At 46.9% G+C, this 25,112-nt stretch overlaps 1 long non-coding RNA gene across 1 annotated transcript in view; it reads left to right on the top strand.

Annotated features, from left to right (window-relative positions):
* The first annotated feature begins 1,796 nt into the window (after nt 1–1,796).
* Nucleotides 1,797–25,112, top strand: part of LOC127673881 (uncharacterized) — a 44,000-nt gene continuing 20,684 nt past the window's right edge. The window contains exon 1 of the long non-coding RNA XR_007975245.1: nt 1,797–1,864. This is a non-coding gene — a long non-coding RNA (uncharacterized LOC127673881). The remainder of the gene's footprint in view (nt 1,865–25,112) is intronic.

Genomic DNA, 25,112 nt, shown 5'->3' with positions numbered 1-25,112 from the left:
AAAATATAAAAACAAAAGAAGTCCCAGATGAATCTTTTTCTTTTGCTGAATTCTTTAGTATTCTTTAAAGCAATCAACTGCATGGCACACTTTTTATTTTGACCAAATGTATTGTCGCAGTCACCACTTAGACACCCAAAGCCTTGTCTTTTAAGACTTGCTTCTCAGTGACAGCTTAGTGACTGTGTTTGACACTGTATACCACAGGTTACTAATGTCCTATCTTTACTGCCAATGACAGGACATTGATGCCTCGAAACCTAACCATATCCAATTCTAGATGAGGCAGTGCCGATTTTAAAGTCCCCTAGAATCTACTGCCCTGACCGGGATGGAACCAGACAGGTTGGGTCAGAGAAGCCAAGCTACTGGCAGGGACATACAAATAGGATTCCAGGCAGCAACTAGACCAGGGGACGGAATGGAAACTGGTGTGGGGTCTGTGGAATCCTACTTCCTCTGTACTGGTTTTAAGTGAGAAGCACTTGAAGTTGGGGAAAAGGCCAGACACTGAGCTGGGAAAATTGGCGGCACACGAGAAACTGTGGTGATGAGTTCCACTCTCAAGGACGAGTCACCACACTTGCCTCTCACTGACTTTAACCTCGGTGACGAGAACAACCTGCAGAAGCGGCTGGCACCCTTTGCTGTGGTGCCTCACAATACTGGCTGGGCACGGGGACCAGAGCAGCAGGAAGTTGGCAGGCGTATGAGTCAGGCCAGCAACAGAAAATATGAGCTTGGGACTGTCCCTTAGAGGGTTAGCCCGGATCTTCACTCCCGCCTTACAAATGGCCTGCCAGTTTTCTCATGGCCAGCCCTAAAGGCAGAACCATTTAGGTTGGGAAATCCTCAGACGTTATGTTTGCCTTAGCTTTGGTGTTGCTATATGGAATCTCTGACAGAAAGAAGTTTCTGGGGCAGATGTGTGCAATATTCAAGAAAGTGTGGGTGGTGGGCACAGGCTTGAGCTGGTAGCTGATGCTTGGGTGGTCAGGGTACAGATTAGGAAGTACTGGGGTGGTAGGCTTCGAACCAATGGGTGGGATTAATTTCAGTGCCTTAGACACCTGGAGTCAACATCGAGGGGAAAGTGCCTGGGAATCTAGGTGAGCCATGCCCGGGGCGGCTCCTGTGAGTCAGGGAGTTTTGTAAACTTTGCAACAGGGAGTGGCGTGGGCAGAAGGAAGGCTGAATTCTAGGAAGATATTGGGATCTGGAAGGTTCTTACTGGCAATTACAGGCTCCTGGGAAAGTTAAGAGTCTCAATAGCAAAGACTAGATTTTTCTATTGCAGTACCACAGGCTTTTGGGTCATTTTCCAAGTGTGTACATTTCTGCGCATGCTCTGGTACAGGTCGGCCTTGGCGCATGCTCTGTTTCAGGTCGGCCTTGGCGACTGTGGTTTCCAGTGTTTTCTGCCAACTGGCTTCTTTCCTATGACAATATTAATTCTTCTCTCTCCACCTTACTCTCCTGCCGCAGTTTTAGATTTATTTATTTATTGTGTTCATTAAGAGGAGAGGGTAGTGCCGGTTTCCAAGCAGAGGCTGGCCTGAAGAGAAGTAGGGCAGCCTCGGATGGAGGACAGAAGGAGGAAAGACAGCTCTTTATCATACATGAGGGGAACAGGGGAGCGGAAAGAAGTGGGGTGAATGTGAACAGGAAAGAAGCAGGAAAGAAAAAAAAAGACGCTCACAAACGGCATCTATCTCTGCAAAACAGAGAGGAAACGAGTCCAAGGCAGGGTGGGGGACTCTGGAGTTAGACCAGAGGGATAAGTTGGCGTCCACAAACGGAGAACGACACAAGCTTCACAGAGAAACTCGAGGACACCCTCCTGTGAGCGGGAGGCTCTACCCCTGTGAGCGTTCTTTCTCTGTCATGGGCTGGATTGGCTCATCCTAGAGGTTCAATCTTGGTGCAATTAAAAGAGATTGATTTCATAGCCTTCCTTACCTCACAAGTGTCATTTTCTACTAGGAATTTCACTCACTTATGAACCTTATTTCCGTATTCCTTTCACTTTGACATCTGCTAAATAAGGCTGACTAGACAACTGGGGATACCTTGACTCTACTACTATCTTGCCAGGATTGATGGAGTTCAAACTAGTTGGCTTTCATATTTAAGTGAAATACTCCGGTTTTTGGTTGGCTCTGAAAACCCGGGGGAGCCTCGTGGTCTAAGGTTGGACCATGCCTGGGCTGGATCACATGGCTGCCCACTAAAGCTCTGATCTGGGCTGACTGGGTTAAGTTGGGTAAGCTCTTTCCCCAGTCCCAGCGGCGGTGTAGTAATGGTACAGATGCCAAAGGAGGTACAGGAGAAGTGCGTGGAATTGCCGGCGGGTAGAGAGGCAGACAGACTTGGACCACAGCTGTGCTTGCAGCAGCAGGGTTAAAATACTTCCGTCTGGTGTCTTTGAAAGGTTCCTGACAGAGCTGGTATCTTTCTCCTAATACTCAGTAATGTGTTTAGATAAAGAGAGGCGGGGATATGTTCTATGGATGTGTGGTGAGGCATGAGGTGAGGCATCCCTTCCCCCTGAGGGACCATCCACAGGATGGTATAGTATAGAATAAAGTTTATTCAGGGCATGCAGAGGGGAGATAAGAGGGTAGCAGAGGCAGAGGCAGAGAGAGGGAGAGAGGGAGGGGAAGGGGGAGGGGGAGGAGAGGGGGAGAGGGAGGGGAGGGGAGAGGAAGAGAAGAGGAGGGGAAAGGGAGGGGAAGGGAAGGGAAGGGGAGGGGAGGGGAGGAGAGGATGAGGGAGAGGGAGAGGGAGAGGAAGAGGGGAGAAAGGATAGAAGAGGGGAGGGGAGGGGAGAGGGGAAAGGGAGGGGAGGGGAAGGGAAGGTGAGGGGAGGGGAAGGGAAGGTGAGGGGAAGGTGAGGAGGGGGGGGAAAGGGGAGGGGAGAGAAGGGGAGAGAGGAGAAGAGAGGAGGGGAGGCTGGCCATGAGTACATGGAGGGGGGGGGGAGGGCGAGGGCACAGAGCAGGAGCAGGAAGACAAGAGGGAAAGAGATCAAGGAAGGGGCAAGCAGCCCCTTTTATAGTGGGTCAGGCCTAGCTGGCTGTTGCCAGGTAACTGTGGGGTGGAGTTTACCTGGCTATTGCCAGGTAACTAACTGTTGGGCGAAGCACACCTGGCTGTTGCCAGGTAACTGTGGGGTGGCACTTAGAATGCTAACACCCAGAGTTTTCTGCGTGGGTGTCGTGATCGGATTTGTACCTCACCTCTCAGCTCTTCCTTGGTTAATTCTGTTCTTTTGTTACTAAGTGTGTGGTGTAGAAGCTTTTCCTAGTAGAGCTCTCTCCTCCTCCCAAGCTACTGGAAGCCGAGCCCGGCTTCCTCTCCCTGATTCCTTATCCACTGCTGCCTGCTCAGACGTGTTCTGTGCTCAGACTTCCAAATATAAGACATCTGGAGCCCATGGGAGGTGGGTGACGGTGGTGCGGGAATGGCAGCAGGAACCTGGGCAGGCAACTCTGGTGGGACCAGTGAGCCTGGGCAGAACAGGCAGCCCCGAGAGAGACAAGGGCACATGCCCTGACCTTAAGCCAGGAAGGAGGAGGGTGCTTGCTGCAGAACCCGACTCTCACAGGCAGTGAAACTAGTGGGGGTGGGGTGGGGGAAGAAGAGACTGGAGGATCACCGGTTGCCAAGTCAGGGCTGATTCCTGGATGCGTGTTATCGTGGACACACGCGGGAATCCCTACCCACACCTCAGCGCGGCGGCACACAAGGAGCAAATGTTAAGTCCGAGCGTATAGTTTGGGTTGAATGGCTTGTCTTAGGGATCAGGCCTTTTCGTCTTTTTTTTTTTTTTCTTCTTCTTCTCCTTGGGAAGGATAGGAGGCTGTGAGAAATATTTTATGCAAAGCAAGGCTGTCTACATTCTCTGCCGAACTGCAGAAGAAAAACCAGTCTGTGCGAGTTCCCTTCTCCCAGAGGCTGAGCACGTCCCTGTGTGTACGCTTTTGATGAGATCTGCTGTTTTGCCCGTGTCAGTCATCCGTAAAAACACCCCTTTCCTACGCACAGCCTTCCAGTCTCTCTGTACACCTTGAGCTTTGCTCTTTATTTCCGGCATCAAAGCCAAGCAGAGCGGTGGTTTTCCTCAGGAAAACCTCTCTTCTTTTAGGCTCTCTGCCTGGTTCTTCCCAAGCTACTTGGAAATAAAGGCGGAAAAAAAAAAATTCAGACTAGTTTCTTTTTGTTCTTGACTGATTCATGGGTGGAGGGAAGAACGGAGGGTTTTTCTGTCTGAAAACACAGCAAGGTGTTCCAGCAGGTTTACCGTTTCTCTCTGCCCTGAAAGTGCAGCCCCGGAGCAGAGCCGGGTACACAGCAGGTGTCTGGGGGGGAGCAGAGCCCAGCACAATGCATGCATGGGCTCTGTCCTGTCAGCCTGCAGGTGCCTTCGCGTGAATCTTGGAGCTTATTCACACAATGTCTAAATTAAACACATTTGTGGCCATGCTTCTGTGTGTCCAAAGCCTTTTTCATGGTGTGCTGGGATATAAATCAGTTTCACCATTGTTCAGCCCCAAACAAGAATTATGTAGGGGCAAGGAAATCAAAGCAGGGCTTTCTTAATTATAGCGCTGGATGGAGAGACGCTATTGACTTGTGGGATCTCATTATTTGTCTTACTGTCTATCTATATATCCATGTGTCTAGGGTAGTCAAGAGGTCAGAGAGGAGCACAGTTAGAAATATGGTGGCTCTAACAGCGCTGATAAGAATTGGAATTGGCCTGAAGTTCAGTTGGCAGGTCGCCTATGGCTAGATGAAACCAAGCCGGCAGCGCAGGGAGGAAGACCCGCTGGGAGGACGACCCATGCGCATAGGTTTGCTAACATCACCGTGTGAAGAAAGATGTGTGCCGTCACATGTGTATTTTGAAGAATGACGAAGCCAAACCAAATCAACCAAACAAACAGAGCTGGGAGAGGAGACTCTTACATGTTTCCAAAACGGGAAATTCACTCTGGCCTCCCAACCAAGGCTGAGTTCCTGCCTGAACGGGAAAAGGCCATTTAAAGAATGTATGTGTGTCTAGAACAAGGTCACACACTTATTGGTTTTCCGAGGCACAGCATAAATACGGCAGACAAAGAGAATTGGTTTGCCTTTCCTGTTGCCTTGTACCATCCTCGGGGCTGCAGCGTGGGTATAATTCTGATGCTGGCTGTGTCTGTGTACAACGGGGCCCAGAGTTGGAAGTTTCAAAACTAGGGAAGACTCAAATGTTGCTGCACCGAATAAATATATCACCCAGACGCATGCTTCGATCTGTCGGTTACTAAACTCTCGAACGAATAGTGAGGCTGTTCAGATGGGAGTGGAGCCCACTCCTGTGGTTCAGTTCTCTCTGAAGCTCTTTCGCAGGCAGATGAGATCTCAAACAGCTCTCCATTTCTCCCCCTTTGCATTAATCTGGCCAGCCCCTGGAGCCTGACTAATACCTCGGTTCTCCATCTGTCTCTTGGTTACTTGCATGGTGACTTTATCCATCCCGGATCATCAGTCCACAAAGCTGCAGTTTTGGCCACCTGACCACTTATTTGCTCAGGACTGAAATTTAGTTTTAAGTTTTCGTATCATTGATTAAATAGCAATCTTCTTAAAATATTTATTATCCTATATATATATATATATATATATATATATGGGTGTTTTACCTGCATGCATGTCTGTGCACTGTGTGCGCACAGTACCCACAGAGGCCAGAAGAAGACGTGGATCCCTGAAAGAGGAGTTGCAGATGGTTGTGAGCTGCCATGTGGGTGCTGGGAATCGGACCTGGGTGCTCTAGAAGCCAGTCTAGAAGAGCAGCTGGCTTTTAATTGCTGAGCTACCTCTCCACCTCTGATAAAAATCTTCTTAGAGTAGTTTTTAATGCCTGAAGGTCCTCCCCAAACATGGTGTAACTTTATCTCAGTGACTTGAAGGCCTATTAGTGTGTGTGTGTGTGTATGTGTGAGTGTACATGCACAAGCAAGAGGCCAACTTTGTGGAGTGGCTCTTTCCTTACACCTCTACATAGGTTCTTGGGATTGAATTCATTTCTTCAGACTTTCCTAGAAAGTGCTTTTACCCACAGAGTCATCTTGCTGGTCTGGTTAAAAGATAGGGGAGGAGGGTTTGAATCAAGGGCCCTGCGCTTGCTAGAAAAACACTTTATTGCTGGACTACATCCCTCCCAGAATTTCTAGATGCCAAATGGCTCTAGGGCGCTGGTATCTTGAGTCAGTGTGAGGTAGTGTACATTTCCCAGCCTAAGTTTTTGTGTCCAGGAACGAGAAACAGCAGCACCTCCTTTGCAGGACTGAACGGCCAGGCACAAGGCATGAAACACTTAGCTCCGAGCACCCCGGTCTGTGACCCCTAGCTATGGTGACCCTGTTTTCTCTCGAGATGACTTCTCACTGTGGTGCCCAGGCTGGTGACCAGATGCTGGCCTTGCACAGCCCTCTTGCCTCAGCCTCCTGAATTGTGGGCACTGCACCTGTCCATACCTGTGCCTGCTAAGTGAGGAAGGCTACTAGTCATAACCACCATGACGGTCATAACTCCACAACTCGGGCATGCATGTATGGAACTCTGCAAATATGTCGATAAATGTTTTCTGTGACAGTTTGATGTCGTTTACTTGCTCCTGGCTGATCAGGCACCAATGACAGTCTGTAGAAGCTCGGGAACAGACAGTTAGCTAGCTCCTCATGATTTCTTCCATCTGGAACCTCCCAGGAAAAGCATTCCCACCGGGTTCTGGCAGTTTGAGCTGGTGCTCCTTAAGAAAACATCCTTCCTCTCTTTACTCAAAATGTACTTGACCATTTATGTATTTACATATTCGCTTGTTCCCACATGCTCAGGGTGCAGTTTCTATTGATAGGCAAAATGTGCTTACCTATGCTTGGGGACTGTGTGGTGTGGGTTTGTTCTAAAGTTGCTTGTATGATGTTAATCTGCCCCCCCTCTAATTGTATGAGAATCCACATGTCCCTGAGGGAACCCTGCCCCCAGTTGTTTTGATTGGTAAATAAAGTTGTCAGGGCTAATGGCTGGGCAGGGAGACAAAGGTGGGGCTGTAGTATTCCCAGGCAAGGGACCAAGGAAGGAGGAAAGAGGAAGGAGGGGTGTAGTGGCTATTTATGGTTTCCAACTTGACTATATCTCGAATGAGCTACAATTCAGAATTGGAAGGCTCACTTGTGACCCTAATCTGGAGGCTGGGAGATACAAGTTTCTGACCTGAATCTTGGCATGGAGATCTTGGGGCATACTGGCTATGAATCCCAGAAAATTAAGACAGGGAGATCTCTGAGTTCAAGGTCATCTGGGATTAAAGGTGGTGGTATACGCCTTTGATCTGGGCCACACCTTCTGCTGGAGACCTACATAAGAAGGGAAGTTGGAAGAAGGGAGATTCTCCTTTCTTCACCTGTTTGCTTTGTGAGACTGAGCAACTGCTAGATCCTTGGACTTCCATCCACAGCTGCTGCTGACCATTGTTGGGGAGTTGGACTACAGATTGTAAGTCATCAGCAAATTCCCTTATTATACAGAGACTACCCATACATTCTGTGACTCTAGAGAACTCTGACTAATACAAGGAGGGATTTGCTATGTTGGGAGAGGAGAGACACCATGCCTGAAAGGTACAGGGCAGAGAGCAGAGCCACCATGTAGGAGGGGGAAAAGGGGTCCCAAGAGGGCTCCCTGACTGGGGCTAGTACAGCAAGGATGGAATATAGGGTTAGTAAGTAATAACTCAGGAATATTGGGGTGGGGGTGGATCAGCCAGGTGGAGGTTAGGAAGTGACCTAGCCATTGATATGTTTAAGGCATATAAAAATATAAGGGCTGTGTGTGTGTGTATTTCATTTGGGAACACAGAACACTGGGGTGGCTAGTAAGGAGCTTGCAATGCCACTGGGATCGATTTGAGTAGGATTAATTGGGTACTACTACAACTGCGGAGCTGTCAAGCCAACTAAAAGTCCACTTAGACTTCTCAGCATCCTTTTGAGCATACTGACACTGGAAGATAAAGACCACAGATTTACAATTAACCTATTTGAAAGTGAGAACAAAATCTGAAGTGCACAGATGGTCCAATAAGGGAGGAGATAGAGTGATGGACTGAGGACTGTGGTTCCAGGGGATAAACTATCTCTGTCCATGTGTGTCAGTTGTTCTGAGGATGAAGGCTGATGGTCCTGAGGATGAAGGGGTTGGTGGTCCCAAAGATGAAGAGGTTGGTGGTCCTGATGAGGAAGGTTGGTAGTCCTGAGGATAAAGAGTTTGGTGGTCCTAAGAATGAAGATCTTGGTGGTCCTGATTGATGAAAGTTGTTGGTCTTGATGATGAAAGTTGGTGGTCCTGAGGATGAAGATATTGGTGGTCCTGAGGATAAAGAAGTTGGTGGTCCTGAGGATGAAAGTTGGTCCTGAGGATGAAGATATTGGTGGTCCTGAGGATGAAGGTTGGTGGTCCTGAGAGTTGAAGAGGTTGGTGGTCCAATGGATGAATGTGGGTGGTCTTTAGGATTTGCTGGTGGAGGGGCTTTGGAGGAAGAGTCACTTCCTCTAACTTGGCTTATCTCTGGGCTCCATAGAATCTTGTTTAGCTTGCCCTATCCCTGCAGTCTTGGATGTCTTTAACTCAAGGTCCGTTTCTCACTGCTTAGCCATTTCCTTGAAAGGCCTCTTTAGCTTGACACATAATTGGTACATGAACTGACTATTTCCAGAAGCAAAGCTGTCTTGACAACAAGTTGGAAGGGAGATTCAGTCATCCCTGGAGTCTCTTTACATTCCATTCTCTCTGCCAACAGCCCACACCCTGCTTTGTGTTCCCAGCATGCCCCCTGGGTCCTCTCACTAATTTCCTCTTTCTTTGCTGAGAGATGTCCCTTGGCCCTCTACAGGGCAGAGGTGATGACATACGGGAGCCAAGGGCATGACTTCCCCTGGATCACTCCTGGCCCGTGTCTCTCAGGGATGTGGTGCTCCTGAGCTGTGTCACTATTGCTTTGTAGCAGGCAAATAACTCTTAGAACAAAGATTTCGACTTAACAGTGAAAGGGCACATGTGAGCTTACGTAATAAACGTGTTCCTGAAAAGTGAATCATTGAGGTGGTATAAATAAAATCACATTTGAAGGGAGCCAGGCCAGCTGTTCACATACCTGTTCAGATGGCAGTGTACCTGGAAGTCTTGATGTTCTTTTTTAATGCAAGCACAGAGGAAAGAGACATTCTGTCATTCCTTGTCAGCTGGGGACAATTTCATCAGCAGAATGTACTACTCTGCCACATTTATGATGTGCAAAACCACAAAGCAAAAGGAACCTTAAAAACTATCCAGTGTCAAATGTGACCCATAGGTTCTGTTTCATTCAATAATGGCTTACTGTGTTTTATTTTCTTGATCATCAACTTTCATTCAAGAGCAATTAACAGGAACCTCCACCAGATGTCTAAGAAATAGGCATGAGAGGACAAAATTAAAATGGTTACATTTATATTCACTAAGTTTAAGCCCAGGCTGGGTTTCAAAATTACTGCGCAGCCCAGGATGACCTCGAGCCTCTGAACCTCTCACTTCTACCTCCTGGATGTGGGGTAGGTGGGAGCCAGTGTTCCTGGGACTGCTTAGAATCCAGCAAGGTCATGTTTGGTAGGCAAGCACTTTACCAGCAGAGCAGCATCCTCTGCCCTGTACGCTGGGAATTCTGCCGTCACTGTCAGCATCATCGGCTTTAGCAGCCAAACATACTTCGATTTATAGGCAATGTTCCATGGCATCACAAGAGAACTCACTGAAGAACTTTCACGTTTTTGTAAACAGAAAAATAATTTGCAAAACAAGTGAAAATCCTCTGAGGTTTTAGTTTGCGGTTTGACCGGGGCATGCACGTACTTTCCCTTCAATTCATAATCTGTATGTCAGGGTTTAATTGCTTTATTTAAGTAGGGCAAGTGAGATTACAATATAAGAGAAATCATTCTTGTGTGTGTGTGTGTGTATGGGTGTATGTAAGGGCTTAAGAGTCTTGTGATGTAGTCCTGAATTGGAACTCTCTGTGTAGATCAGGCTGCCCTCAAATCTGAGGAGCTTTTCTTGCCTCTGCCTCTGCTTCTTGGATGCTAGAATTAGGGTGTAACTCATGGTGCCTGTCAGAGATATAACAATATAATGTGTGTCTCAGAAAACTACTACCTACCCAAGTTAGCAGCAGCTGGGATAGGCTCAGGCACACTCAATCAAGATTTGAAGTTAAAGGACAGGGCTATTCTGTTAGCATGATTTCCCATGATTCTTACAGGCATGTGATTTTAGAGCTATTAGAATAATATTCAAAAAGTCAGTCATGGTCTCTGAGATCAAGCTTCTGCTGCCTAGGTTTGGCTTGTGGCAAATAAGTTCAGCCTTGTTCTCCCCTTCCACAGAATGTGAGTAGCAGTCCAACGTGCGTGCGTTAAAAGCCCCTTGGGAGGATGAGAATCAATTTGTAGAGTGTCTAGCTATAAGCAAGGCTTCGGGACATAGTACCAATTGTTTATAGCTATTAGTCTGTTTTCTGTTGTCACAACAGGACGCCACTCACTAACCTATAAAGTCCACTTCCGGTGTTATTGGCGGCTGGGAAGCCTGGATGAAGCTGCCACTGTCTGCTGAGGGCTGTGTGGCTATGGCAGAGCATGGCAAAGAAGTTCACATGGCAAAAGCATGTCTTCTTTGTGTGCATGTTGTGTGTAGATGTATGCCCTCGGGTGTGTGTGTGTGTGTGTGTGTGTGTGTTTGCGCGTGCGCGCGTGCGCATGGTCATGGGTATTAGAGGCAAGAGATTGAAGTCAGTCTCCTGTGGTGAGCCAGGGACTCTCAGTGAAACTGGAGCTCACTGACTGGCTCACCTGGCTGGTCCCAGCCCCAGTGATCCTGTCCTCACTCCCCAGCCAACGCGTTCAACCACAGTCTCTTGTTACATGGGTGCCAGAGATTGAGTTCGGCTCCCACCCGTTACATAGTGAGTGCTTTATGGGCTGAGCCATCTCCCTAGACTAGTTTCCTTTTCTTATCAAGTGTGGAGTCCCCACTTTTGTGACTTCTTTTAATGTTGATGACCTCCTGTAGACCCTGTCTCCAAATAACATTAACATTAAGAACATAGGCACTAAGTTTTGAAGCTATAAAATCTAAGGAATATTCGAATCACACCAACAGCCTAGACCACGGTTCTCAGTAACGATGACCTGACAGATAGCTTTCCGGGATGCAAATAATTTGGTGAAAACCTGTAGTTTACACTGATTGTGAAATGTATGTTCTAAATATGTGCCATAGGTGCTTTGTGTAAATGTGGAGGCTTGGAGAGGGTGATTCCTGAATGGGAGATTTAATCGTGACCTTCTGCAGTAGCCCAGAGTAGTCACTAGGCACAGTCTTGGAGCGTCTGAGGTTGGACTGGACCTTTGGTTGAGCTGCCACAGGCTCTGACTATGTGGCACAGGATTTTAGGAGGGTTGATCTTATGACCTTGGACTCTGTAAGGGAAAGTTTTGGTGAGAAAGAATAGTGAAGAGGAGAGGCAGTGTGGGTCAGGCACGTAGTGGACAGCTAATGATGACAGACATTGATAATTTCTCTCTTTTCTTCTTCTCCTCTCCCTCTTTCTCTTTCTCCTCTCTCCCTCCCTCCCCCTCTCTTTCTCTCTTTCTCCTCTCTTCCCACTAAACACCTGCATCCTCCCCCTTCTAAAAATAGGACATTTCTATTTTACAAGAAAGCATTTTAAAAAAATTTCCCTCCTGAACTCTTCCTTTTTTTTTTCTTAGAGATTTGTTGCTTTTAGATTCTTAAAAGGGGCTGTGCGTTTCCTAGCTCTTTAAAGTAAAATGTGTCCTTGATTCTAAACATTCTGTTCATCTTGAAGAGCAGCCAAAATGCCTGCCACACTACCGCCTCTTCTCTGATGTGATTTTTACATTTGCTCCCCCTCAATACCCACAGCATTAGCTGCCACTTCCCAAAGGCTGTCAGGCCGGTATCTGTCTTTGGTACCACTTTTGACCTCCAGATGGGTGCCCTGATGAATGACTGTGGAAAACAGAAGCAAGTGAGCAGCCACTGCCTTCTGTCTCACCAGTTGTACCCACACTTCTTTTGATTCGTCTCCTCTATTAGGAAGAATACTGTGAGCACACAATGAATGTGTATACATGTTTTACATGTTCAGTCAAGGTTTTAACGTGCACACCGAGAAACTTACATGAACTAGAAATGCGGCAAAATATAAATCTGGAATAATACCTTAAACATTAAATTCTATTCTCTTATTTCAAGGCTTGTGATGGCTAATTTTATGGGTCAACTTTGTTGGGGCATGGGTGCCTAGAGAGTTGGTAAGACATTTTTTGGGTGTATGTGGCTGTTTCTGGATAGCATTACTATTTGGATTTGTATACTGAGTAAAGTGGTTTTCCATCTTCATCAGTGTCCCAAAGACCTGAACAGAAGGGAGGTAGGAGTCTTTCTCCCCTACCTGCCTGCTCAGACTGGAAACTTGGTCTTTTCCTGTCTCTGATTGGTTCTATACCTCAGTGTTCCTGGTTCTCAGCTATTAGGACATGCATTACATTGTCCTTGAGAGAGCAAGCAGACCATGGGACTTTTCAACCTGTAAATCATGTGAGCCAATTTCTATCTGTGGTGGTTTGAATATGCTTGGCCCAGGGAATGGCACTATTAGGAGGCGTGGCCTTGTTGCAGTGTGGCTTACAGCCTGCTGAGGGAGCCATCTTGAAAGTGTCTTCTTCTTCCCCCTGATATCTGTGTTGCTAGCTGCAGCCTCACTTGAGACCCTGAGCAAGAATCACCCAGGAAAGAAAGCTACAGCCATGTTTCTGATTCAGCCCAGCTGACTGAGATACCATATATTTATGATTCTGAAGTTTAGACGTTTCATGCTATTCAACAATGTGTTATGAATACAGACTTGAGTATTTGGAGGGTGATGCTTCCCAGGTATCTATGCTCCCTTTGGATTTCAGAGCCATTGTTAAGTTGGAATCATAGTGTCTGGGTATGAGTAATTTCCATTTTACTTAATGAAAATTACTAAGCATAAGACTTGTAATGCTGGCTGCTTAGCTACATTAGAAAGAATTCCCAAGAGCTTCTCATAAATGTAAAGAAATGTTCCTCTACCTGTAGAAGTATGAAGAAGGAAGAAATGCACACTGCCTTTGCTGTTATATCTCCAACTTCAAAAGTTACCAGCACAGCATTTTGGTTTCATTAAGTTGGGGAAGGCTATGGGTAGAAAACATGAACAGAAAAATGTGCCCCGATTGATGGCAATTCTGTTTAGCCTCAGGATTGTGTGAAGACCTCAGCAAGGATTTCCCAGTAATGTGTGGTCTGAAGCCTCTTGCTGAAAGCAAAGGGTAGTCACATGGGCTCAAGGGGTACTCTTGGGCTGAAAAATATGGAAATTATTAGAGATGTTCATTTGCTGATGAAGAAGTTGTTGTTGCAGCTGTTGTCTAGCAACCACAGTAAGGCTTTAGTTGACATGAAACCCATCTCCCTTGGAAGAAGACACTCAATGGAACTTTGGTGCATGGAAGTGACAGGGAGGTGCCAAAGCATCAAACAGGGGAGGCAGATGGACTCTTGCAGTACAGCAGGATATGGGCAAGATCCAGGCAGATTGTACAGGGGGGAAAACCCTTATGTGGTCTCAGAAACAATAACACAGTGCTCAAAATAATCTATCCTTGTTCTGGTAACATGCTTAGAGAGTATAATGGCAGCCATCTTGTTATGGATCATTCCATTAACTGTGATATATTTCAGAAGTGAAATAATACATAAAAGCAAGGGAGATGGGTGTCTTAGTCGGGGTTTCTATTCCTGCACAAACATCATGACCAAGAAGCAAGTTGGGGAGGAAAGGGTTTATTCAGCTTACACTTCCACATTGCAGTTCATTACTAAAGGAAGTCAGGACTGGAACTCAAGCAGGTCAGGAAGCAGGAGCTGATGCAGAGGCCATGGAGGGATGTTTCTTACTGGCTTGCTTCTCCTGGCTTGCTCAGCCTGCTCTCTTATAGAACCCAAGAGCACCAGCCCAAAGGTGGTACCACCCACAAGGGGCCCTCCCCACTTGATCACTAATTGAGAAAATGCCCCTCAGCTGGATCTCATGGAGTCACTTCCCCAACTGAAGCTCCTTTCTCTGTGATAACTCCAGCCTGTGTCAAGTTGACACACAAAACTAGCCAGTACAATGGGCTTTAAAGTCTGGTTAATACTAGACAGTGCACCTGATATCCCCAATGGGTTGGTTATGAAAGTGTGAAGTTGTATTTTTACCTCCAAACACAACCTTCACGCCTTGGTCCCTTGACCCAGGGCAGCCTCAGTGTGTCAAGGCCACGAACACCCACTTGACATGTGATTATTTTTCATCAGTAATGGACTATAGGCCTTAGCCTGGATAAGATGTGGTGCTGGAGGCCACTCATGATTCATCAAAGCTGCAGGAGAGGAAGTAGAACAGAAGCAGTGGGTGTCCTGCTGGAAGAGCAGCACCAGGGAATGAAGTTTAATATGTGAAGATGCAACATATTTGAAAGGATTCCCAGGGATTAATGGAGAATCAAGATAAGTGGGTAGAGGGGGAGTTGAACATAACCTCATGTTATGGTTGACTAAGAGGTGGTTGAACATAACCAAGGCCATCATGGGAGAATCAACTGAATCATCCAAAGGGGAGAGGGAAGATGAAGACAAGAAATGGAAGCGGCCCAACCATGTGGACGTCACCAGAATTTTCCACAGTGCTTTGAGCTACACAAGCATGGATAAACATATTCTGGAGTATGATGCTCAGGTGGGATGCAGTGACGTCATGCACGTGATCACCAAGGACTACAGCCGCCATGCTTCTGAAGGGATTTTAGACATAACACCACCTATTGAATATACCCAGGTGCTGAAATCACCTGCCTCTGACACGAGCTATCACTACTGCCATGCCTGAAGGGTCCAGGCTCATCTGGAACATACCTTCTGCTGAGAGGTCTGTAAGGGACTAGAATTATATCACGATACCTATCATCCACGTTGCTTTATATTATCATGTAGTCAATCTGTTACCTCGCATCATCACAAGAACAATGGGGAATAGGGTATAGTAAGACTGAGACTCGGGCTGGAGAGATGGTTCAGTGGTTAAGAACAGTGACTGCTCTTCCAGAGGTCACGAGTTCAATTCCCAGCAACCATATGGTGGCTCACAACCATCTGAAATAGAATCGAATTCCCTTTTCTGGTGTGTCTGAAAGCAGCTATAGTGTACTCATATATAAATTAATCTTAAAAAAAAAAAGACTGAGACTACTGTTCTAGTTCGTATTGTTGTTGTTACCGTGATAAACACAGGGCCTATGTTTCCAGGTCACAATCTATCATTGAGGGCAGTCAGGAGGAAGGCTGATATCATCTTGCTTTCTGGTTCACTCAAGTTGTTAGCTTGTTTGCTTGCTCTCTTCCTTCCTTTTTAGTTTATTTTTATTATTTTAAATTTATGCACATTCATGCATGTCTGTGTTGGTGTGTAGGTATGTGCACATGATGGCCCATGCTCAGTAAGGTCAAAAGTATCAGACATATTGGGGCTGGAGTCACAGCCAGTGGTAGGCTGTCAGAGGTGGGTGCTGGGAATAGATCAAACTTAGGTCCTCTTCAAGAACAGTATGTGCTCTTGTCTTAGTCAGGGTTTCTATCCCCGCACAAACATCATGACCAAGAAGCAAGTTGGGGAGGAAAGGGTTTATTCAGCTTACACTTTCCACATTGCTGTTCATCACCAAAGGAAGTCAGGACTGGATTCAAGCGGGTCAGGAAGCAGGAGCTGATGCAGAGGTCATGGAGGGATGTTTCTTACTGGCTTGCTTCCCCTGGCTTGTTCAGCTTGCTTTCTTATAGAACCCAGGACTACCAGCCCAGGGATGGCACCATCCACAAGAGGCCCTCCCCCCTTGATCACTACTTGAGAAAATGCCCCACAGCTGGATCTCATGGAGGCATTTCCTCACCTGAAGCTCCTTTCTCTGTGGTAACTCCAGCCTGTATCAAGTTGACACACAAAACCAGCCAGTACAGCTCTTAATCACTGAACTAGCTCTCCAGCCTGTCAGCTAACTTTCTTATACAACCTAGGCCCACTTGCCTAAGAGTGGTTTTGAGCCCACCCACACCAATCATTAATCACCAACCAAGGCAATTCGTGATTGTCAAGAGCAAAGATGTAACGTCAGGCCAATCTGATGCAGGCAATCCTACAAATTGAGATTTTTCTGAGGTAACAGTTGAAGCTAACCAGGACAGCCTTATATATCTGTATCTATAAATCTATCTTTTATCAAGTACATTATAATTCTATTTTGTTACTGTTAATCTCTTTTTATCTGTACTTCACAGAAGAAACCTTAGTGTGTGTACAGGAAACATGGATTTATTAGATTGGGTGCTATCCAAGGTGGGGGACTTGCAGTATGTCCTCTGATGATAATAGAGGGTGGCTATATCGCTATAGGTGAGAGCTACTGTATCTGCTGCAAGTCTCCTGAGGCAAAGTTACTAGTCTTGCTTTAAGAAATGAATGGGAGCTTAGGGGCATCCCAAATATTCATTTTTCACTCATACAGAGGTAAGTGGCTCAAAAAGTCAGTTTCTCACGGCCTTCTCCTTGTTTCTGTTCATGGCGGTATGGTTCTGGCTGGGGTCAGTTTCTCACGGCCTTCTCCTTGTTTCTGTTCATGGTGGTGTGGTTCCGGCTGGGGTTCAGGGCCTGTAGATTTGATTCCCTTGAACAGACTTGAAGCGGAAACTTCTGGTTCCTTTGGAAAATCCTTTGTGTTGGATGGTGTTTTGCTGGGTGAGACTCAGGTGAAAGGATATTTCGCTAAGGTAGACACATGGAAGGATGCATGATGTTAAGAAGGGACCAAACAGAAGATGGAAGACCCTGGATGGTGTTGGTACACCTTACCATTGTTTATTGGTCATTGCTTTCCATGACTCCATAGAGAGAAGCGTACCAAAAACTTCTGGTGATGTCCTGGTGGCTTCTTGCAGTTTTCATAGCTCAGGCTGATTGGCATTGTGATGTCAGCTGATACAGATTCACATAGAGTTTTGCTAAGACAGATAGATGCCCATGTTGGGACCAGGCCGATGGGAGGACACATGATGTTTAGAGGGAGTATAAACAGAACTCAACAGTGACTTGGGCTTGCACAGACTGTATCTAAAGGCCCAGTTACAACTTGAATTTTATGGATATTAACAATATCCTCCTAGGTTCTCAAGCACAGAACAGTTTTCCAGCCTCTCTTCCAGTTTTCCTCCAGCAGAGGAATCCAGTTTCTTCCCTCACACCAAGCAAGCAATCAGCTGTCCAACTCAGTTGTTTATTGATTGAGATAGAGTGTCACTTTGTACTCGAGGCTGGCCTTGAACTTGGGACCTTCCTGCCTCTGTGTCCTAAGGGCTGGGATCCTAGGTATGCACCTCCTTGTCCCATGCATTCTACATTAAGTTAGTTCTGATGCTGTCACCTGTGAATTATTGCCATGCCTTACAGGTTGAGGACTTAGTTTCACAGGATTGTCCCTATTTCAGATGCCAACCTCAAGAAATACATTTCTGACCAATCAGCTGTGAACTAAGGTTCCCATGACCCTCTCTGTGATTTTCTTTGACTTGTCAGGAACACTCTCAGAGCTCATGGGACCACCTGTACTGGTTCATTGTAGGGATAGTAGACAGGACCAGCGGTTCCCAACCGATGGGTCTTGACCCCTTTGGGGATTGCATATCAGATATTTACATCATGATTCATAACAGGAAAATTACAGTTATGAGGTAGCAACAAAAATCATTTTATGGTTGGGGGTCACCACAGCATGAGGAACTGTGTTAGAGGGTCACGGCATTAGGAAGGTCAAGGACCACTGATGTAGCAAACAGCCAAGACTAAGAGACACAGAACATGTGGGTGGGAGGGGCTACCATGTCCTTTGCAGTGTGCTTTCTTTTAAAAACCTTCCCATGTTCAGGACCTGGGAATTCTTGGAATCCCGTCCTTTCATTCCATTTTGTGGAGTCTTAGTTATGTAGGCATAAATGATTAAGTCAGTGACTAGTGGCTATCAACTTAGCCTTTGGACTCCTCCTCTAAGAGGCCAGGAGTACTGAAGATTCCCAACCTTATCATGCCTTGACCTTTCCTGGGACCAGCGATGGTTCTGAAGCTCCACGGGGTGGCGGACCACTGGAAGCCTAGAAGAAAGCCATCTTGTTGGAGGGCCTAAGGCTTCCAGGAAACTGGGACGAAGGTGTGGTCTACATTGTGTCACATGATCTAATGTGTCTTGGTTGAGGGGTGCGCATTAGCCTTCCTTGAGCGACAATTCAATGACTCGTGCTTCTTTCTCCTCTAAATGGCTATCCGGCTGTCCTCAGTCCTTCTGTTGTTCAAACACCGCTCTCTCGCCTCCCTACCTGCTCATCTTAACTGCCTCTTTCCAGAGTGGCCTCCATGAATGCCAAGCGTTACTCTCGTCAGTCTCTGCTTTCTTTATGAGACGGATCAATATTTGGATTTATTTTTGTCTATCAGCTTCTAGGAAACACTATACTGTAATGCAAAGAACCTGAAGAGGAAAGGCCTCGGCTGTCGTGGTCCTAACTATGTCTTCGGGGTGGCTACAGAGAGCCTGACTCCAAGTCTGAGAAGCAGCAGAAGAAGGCTTTGGTGCTCTTTTACTGTATTCTGCAGTAGAGTGGGTATCGAGTCATGGTTCATAGTCCATACAGTTGGCTGGGGAATGGCTTTGGCCATCTATAAAACATGTTTCCCGGCCCGCCTTGTCCCATGAATTAGTAGCATTCATACCACCAACGGTGTTTTTAAAAACGGAAATGATAGTGTATCTTGTGCATAGAATTCTCATCCTGTTTCCGTTTCTCTTTAAATGCTTTTCTTTTTCCCTTTTCCAACCTGCTCACTCTTCTGTCGCCTCATATGGTCATAAATACCTAGGATTATCTTTTATAGTGTGTGTTTAGACATTTGCTTTAAGTTATTGTTGATTTTCTTGGAGGATGATTTTTTTCTGCTCTCTGTCTCCGATGATCTCTTGTCTTGATACCTCTTTTCCCCACAGTGTCGGCCATCTTTGTGTGTGTGAGCTCATCCCTGCATGTGAGCTTATCTTTGGAAGTTGAAGGCACTGTTTTCTGGGGGGTGACAGATTTCTGACTGACTTCTTGTCTAGATCATTTTGTTTCTCATTTACCCTTTTGGGGCCCTGTGAGTTTTAGTACTGGTTTCCCCCAAACAGTTTGGGAATTGTTTCCTCATCTCCTATTTTTTGGAGGAGATTATGCCAAATTGGAATTAACTTTTCTTTCAACATTTAGTACAATGTTGCAAGGAGACCATCTAGGCCCCAAGAGACATCTTCTCCTCAGGGGAAGAAAGATGCCAGTGTTTTGGGGTAGCAACAGGATTATTCAAATTACCTCTTAGTACTGGGCTATCTGAGATGGTTTATGTCTACTAAGAAGCGATCTATGTCTTCTGAGTTGCCGAGTTTGTGTGTGTAGCATTGTCCATCCCTGACTGTTTTGGGGCTCTCTGCTTCTTCACTTGTTTCAAGCAGTTTTATAACGGGGTGGGGGTTGAGTACCCCTGATTTCTAACTTGGTCTTCTCTGACTCTACTCACAAACTGGAGGTCTGGGTTTCTGTAGCACGGTGGGACCAGCTTTGTGTGGTGCTTCAGTGGAGTGAGTGGTTATTGTACAGACGGCATCTGTACAATCTTTGGGATGATGATGGTGATGATGGTGATGATGGTGATGATGGTGATGATGGCGATGATGGCGATGATGGCGATGATGGTGATGATGGTGATGATGGTGATGATGGCGATGATGGTAATGATGGCGATGATGGTGATGGTGGTGATGATGGCGATGATGAACCTATTGGCCCTGGGAGGTTGTCAGCTCCCTCAGTTCTAGATTTGAAAGGTAGGAGATAAAAGTAGAAATAGACATCATAGACTCTCCCTTCGGCCCCCAACTCAACGCTGTCAGTCCAGAGACTCCAGCACACGCTTCAGTTCTGTCTCAAACTCTCCGCTACCTTTTCACCCTGTGTTCAATTTATATAAACACACAAGCGATTACAGCATCCTGTGTCTGTGACTGTAGCGGGAGGAAGAGGAAAAGCACACGTACTCTATCTTCCCGGTGCCGATTTATGAGAAAAGATTAAATGTGTTATTTTACTCTCATGAAAATGCTCCGTGCTTATTACAACTCTGATGAAACAAAAAGGGTGGCATTATGGGTATTAATTGCCCGACTAAGCCTGGCAGTATGGGCGGGGCTAAAGCCAAGTGGGCGGGGCTTGGGGGCTTTGCATGTCACTGACTTTGATTTCTGCTCACATTTTTCTCTGTAACTAAGCTTTTGGATTTTAATTGGAAAGGTGACTCGAGATGATTCTTGTTTTAAGACAGCGGTTCTCAACCTTCCTGATGCTGCGACCCTTTAATACAGTTCCTCATGCTGTGTTGACCCTCCAACTATAAAATTATTTTTGTTGCGACTTCATAACTGCAATTTTGCTACTGTTTCTGAGTTGTTACATAACATCTTTTACCCTCAAAAGGGTAGAGACCCACAGATTGAGAACTGCTACTTTAAGCTAACCTTGATCCAGGCAGATTTCGATTTAAAGCAAACAGGTCAGGATGGTATCCCTGAGTTCCTAACACTCGCGGATTCATATGCTGAATAAAATCATCTCAGGATCATTTTGCTCAACAGTGTTGAGATAGCGGGCAGAAATATAATCCGCACAAGTAAGAACAATAAACCTTCATTTAGGAACTGTTCCCCCAACACAGGTAACACTGCTGGTGACTGGTGAGGCCTTTTGTTCTCATATCTCCCCTCCCCCCATAGAAAACCTGAATAAAAGAATCTATGCATCAACCATCATGCTCACGATCTGACACCAGAGTCATAATAGGGTGTCTCTGAATTATTAGCAGCAACATCTTCAATAAGTTGTCTTGTCCTGGATGTAGACTGTAGCCAGGCATTGATATTTTTCACATTAGCATCCCTACTCTGAGTGTCACTGGAATGACATCTCATGTCACGGGACTCTGGGGTCTAAATGAGTTTTTTTTTCTTTCTAGAAGTGTCTGCTTCATGTGGTAACCCCCACCACTTCGCACCATTTCTTCCATGTCTGTGTTCCACCAGATGGACCTCTATCTCATTTCCTCTGCCTGCAAGAAATAACTACGACCCACAACACGAATTACCATTCAACTGTACCATAAATTGGTTATGTAAAAACCAGAGTCTACGCTCTCGATGGCCAAACTTAAATTAGGGGAAGGGCAGACAGCTCAATCCTCAAAGGACAAACAAAAAAAAAAATCTATACTAATTTCAAAAAAGAAAAAAGAAAAGATAATCAGAAAAAATAAAACCCACATAGAATTTCTTGACTGTTTTTCTGTAAAAGAAAGCCACTGTACTTCCATTTCCGGCCGTGTCAGTCGCGATGGGCCCTCTGCGCCCCCCGCCATTTTTCCCGGGCATTGATTGCTCGCTTCCCCTGAAACCCCATCACAAGCCATTAGTACTGAAAACTGACAGGCCCAGCTGCAGCAGCAAAATGGCAAGTTTGAAAGAAAATAATAGGAAGTGCTAGGCAAAGCTCAGCTATTAGGACCCACACAAGACTCAAATACAACAATTTCCTCTCCCCATCCCCTCCCCGGACGCCGGGAGCGAAGGTCAACGGAGCTAGCAGCTTTTCTTGAACCTGGACTCCTTGGGCTTAAGGAAAGTATAAGGAGTACTGCTTTTCCCCACCCCACTTTCCTCCTCCTCCTCCTCCTTCTCTTCCTCCTCCTCCTCTTCCTCCTCCTCCTCTCCTCCTTCCCCTCCCCCTCCCCCTCCTCTCCTCCTCCTCTCTTCCTCCTCCCCTCCTCCTCCTCTTCTCCTCCTCTCCTCTTCTTCCTCCCCTCCTCCTTCTCCTCCTGTCCTCCTCCTCTCCTCTTCCTCCTCCTCCTCTCCTCCTCCTCCTGTCCTCCTCCTCCTTCTGTCCTCCTCCTCCTCTCCTCTTCTCCTCCTTCTCTTGTCCTCCTCCTCCTCTCCTCCTCCTCCTCTTCCTCCTCCTTCTCCTCTTCCTCCTCTCCTCCTCTCCTCCCTCCTCCTCTCCTCCTCTTCTTCCTCCTCTCCTCCTCCTCTCCTCCTCCTCTCCTCTTCCTTCTCCTCTTCCTCCTCCTCTCCTCCTCCTCCTCTTCTTCCTCCTCCTCCTCTCCTCCTCCTCTCCCTTCTCCTCTCCTCCTCCTCCTCCTCCTCTCCTCTTCCTTCTCCTCTTCCTCCCCTCTCCTCCTCCTCCTCCTCTTTCTCCTCCTCTTCTTCCTCCTCCTCTTCCTCCTCCTCCTCTTCCTCTTCCTCTCCTCCTCTTCCTCCTCTCCTCCTCCTCTTCCTCCTCCTCCTCTTCCTCCTCCTCTTCCTCTTCTTCCTCCTCCTCCTCTTCCTCTTCTTCCTCCTCCTCCTCCTCTTCCTCCTCCTCTTCCTCTTCCTCTTCCTCTTCCTCTTCCTCTTCCTCTTCCTCTTCCTCTTCCTCCGCTCCTCCTCCTCCTCTCCTCCTCCTCCTCCCCTCCTCCTCCTCCACTTTCTCCTCCTCCTCTCCTCCTTCTCTTTTCTTTTCAGTTTTTTTTTAAAGATTTATTTATTTATTTATTTATTTATTTATTTATTATATGTAAGGACTCTGTAGCTGTCTTCAGACACACCAGAAGAGGGTATCAAGGCATCAGATTTCATGATAGATGGTTGTGAGCCACCATGTGGGTGCTGGGATTCGAACTCCGGACCTCCGGAAGAGCAGTCAGTGCTCTTAACCACTGAGCCATCGCTCCAGCTCCCTTTTTTTCAGTTTTTAAAGGAATTGTGCCGGGGACTATGGAGCAGGTTGTCAGTGCTTCAGCTGAGATTGCGGGTCTGCCCCATGTTCCCTCTCACCACTAAACAGCTCAGACACTAGGAACCCAGCAGTCCTGGGCAGCCGAATGCCACCCCTGGGGCTGGGGCAGCTTCTTAGTGTATGAGTTTTCTTTGTTTCTTCTGGGCGGACTTGGGTGGTGTCAGTGCTCTGAGGGTCACATCAATAGCGACCGTTAACATCCCCCTGTGACTGCATAGTTGGTCGCCCGTGGAGAAATAGGGATTTGTGGAGATAGATATTGAATTAAGGGAAGCCGGTGACCTGTGAAAACTCTTCAGAGTTGAGACCTAAGTTGAGTTGGAGTTTGGTTAAAAAGGCCTGATGTAGATTTTGTACAGTCAAAGCCTGGGAGGCGGGCTAACTGAACAGACAGCGGCCATCACTCTCCGGTTAAAAAAAATTAACTGCAAATGATCACAGAGTCAAAAGCAGATACAGATAAGTGGCCAAATTGGACAGGAATCCCTCTGTCCTCTCCCCAAGGTGGAGAAGATGCAGTGGACACGTGGGACCCACACTGACTATGAGCAGACTCATCCTCAACAGCGCTCTGACCAGGTGGCAGGCTCAGGTGGGACTACGAGTCCCCAAGTGCTAGAGCCAACTCCCCCTTGCAGCCCGTGTCTGCTTGGCAGCCGTCCTCCACCCCTGCACTTCTAATTACAGTTTTGTGTCCTACCACATTGCCAGCGTATTTGTTTCTTGCTGGTCTAGACCTCTGAGGGTGCTTTTGTGAGATCTAGGCTGTGGAATCCTGGGCTTATTACAGGTCTGTTTGCCCACCGTGCAGACAGCTGGAGAGCTGAGAACATTTTCCTGGTTCTCACGAGCTCCTCGTGTCCTCAAGTTTTAGTGAAGATGCCTTTCCTGGCAAAGCAAAGACCCACAGGGAAATCCATGAGCTCCTAGGGTTGTGTCCTGTTCTTGATCATCTGTTGGGACTTAGGGTGGTTGAGCCCTGATCACACAGAGGCTCTCAGTGGGGACCATGGGATCTTCAGATATCAGTCTGACCTAGTTATGGGACACATTCTCCATGGCCATGCTGGTGCTTCTTCTGCATCCAACCCACACGTCCTGGGCGTCTCCCTTCAGCTCTGACCCAGTCCTGCAGTGGGTGCCTCTGAGGAGACGTAGCCTGATCTGTTTTTGTTGCTCAGAGAGTGCCCTTGAACACCCTTCCAGAGCCTGTATCCTAAGGCCCATCTTGTTGTCCTGTTCCCAATACCCGCAGGACTCAGATTCTTGGGCCTCCTTCTGGGCCATGTCACCTAGCACCACCTATACGTGTGTTCACAGCCTATCTTGGGTGGGCTTCTTTGACTAACATGGACCTCTGTTGGGGCTGGGTTTGGATCTTTGGCCTAAGACATATACACATGAGGCTTATCTTTGGCTTCCTGGCTCTGTTTGCAACCTCTTCACTGAACCACACAAGAGGCTTGGTTTTCTGTCCCAGCCCTGGTGCTGTACCCATTTTACAGATGACCAGATCAGATCTTGCTTGTTCCAGCCCATCCAGGAGGCTCTTACCTTTAATGTTCATAGAACTTTTCTGTGGTTACACCGTAGCTATTCCTGGTTGTCAACTTGACTCTATCTGGAATGAACTACCATCCAGAATTGGAAGGCTCACCTGTGATCCTAATCTGGAGGCTGAGAGATAGTTTCTGGCCTAGATCTTGGCATGGAGATCTTGAAGCACAGTGGCTATGAATTCCAGATTAAGATAGGGAGATCTCTGAGTTCAAGGTCATCTGGGATTAAAGGCATGGTGGCACACACCTTTAATCTGGGCCACACCCTCTGCTGGAGACCCACGTAAGGACATTGGAAGAAGGAAGATGCTCTCTTCTTGGCCTGCTTGTCTCGTGGGACTGAGCAACTGCTAGATCCTTGGACTTCCATTCACAGCTGCTGCTGACCATTGTTGGGGAGTTGGACTACAGACTGTTAAGTCATCAACAAAT

Source organism: Apodemus sylvaticus, chromosome 23, assembly GCF_947179515.1.
Source record: "Apodemus sylvaticus chromosome 23, mApoSyl1.1, whole genome shotgun sequence".
Lineage (NCBI taxonomy): Eukaryota > Metazoa > Chordata > Mammalia > Rodentia > Muridae > Apodemus > Apodemus sylvaticus.
Note: the sequence above shows the minus strand (reverse complement) of the source record. Positions and strands in the feature narration are given on the sequence as shown.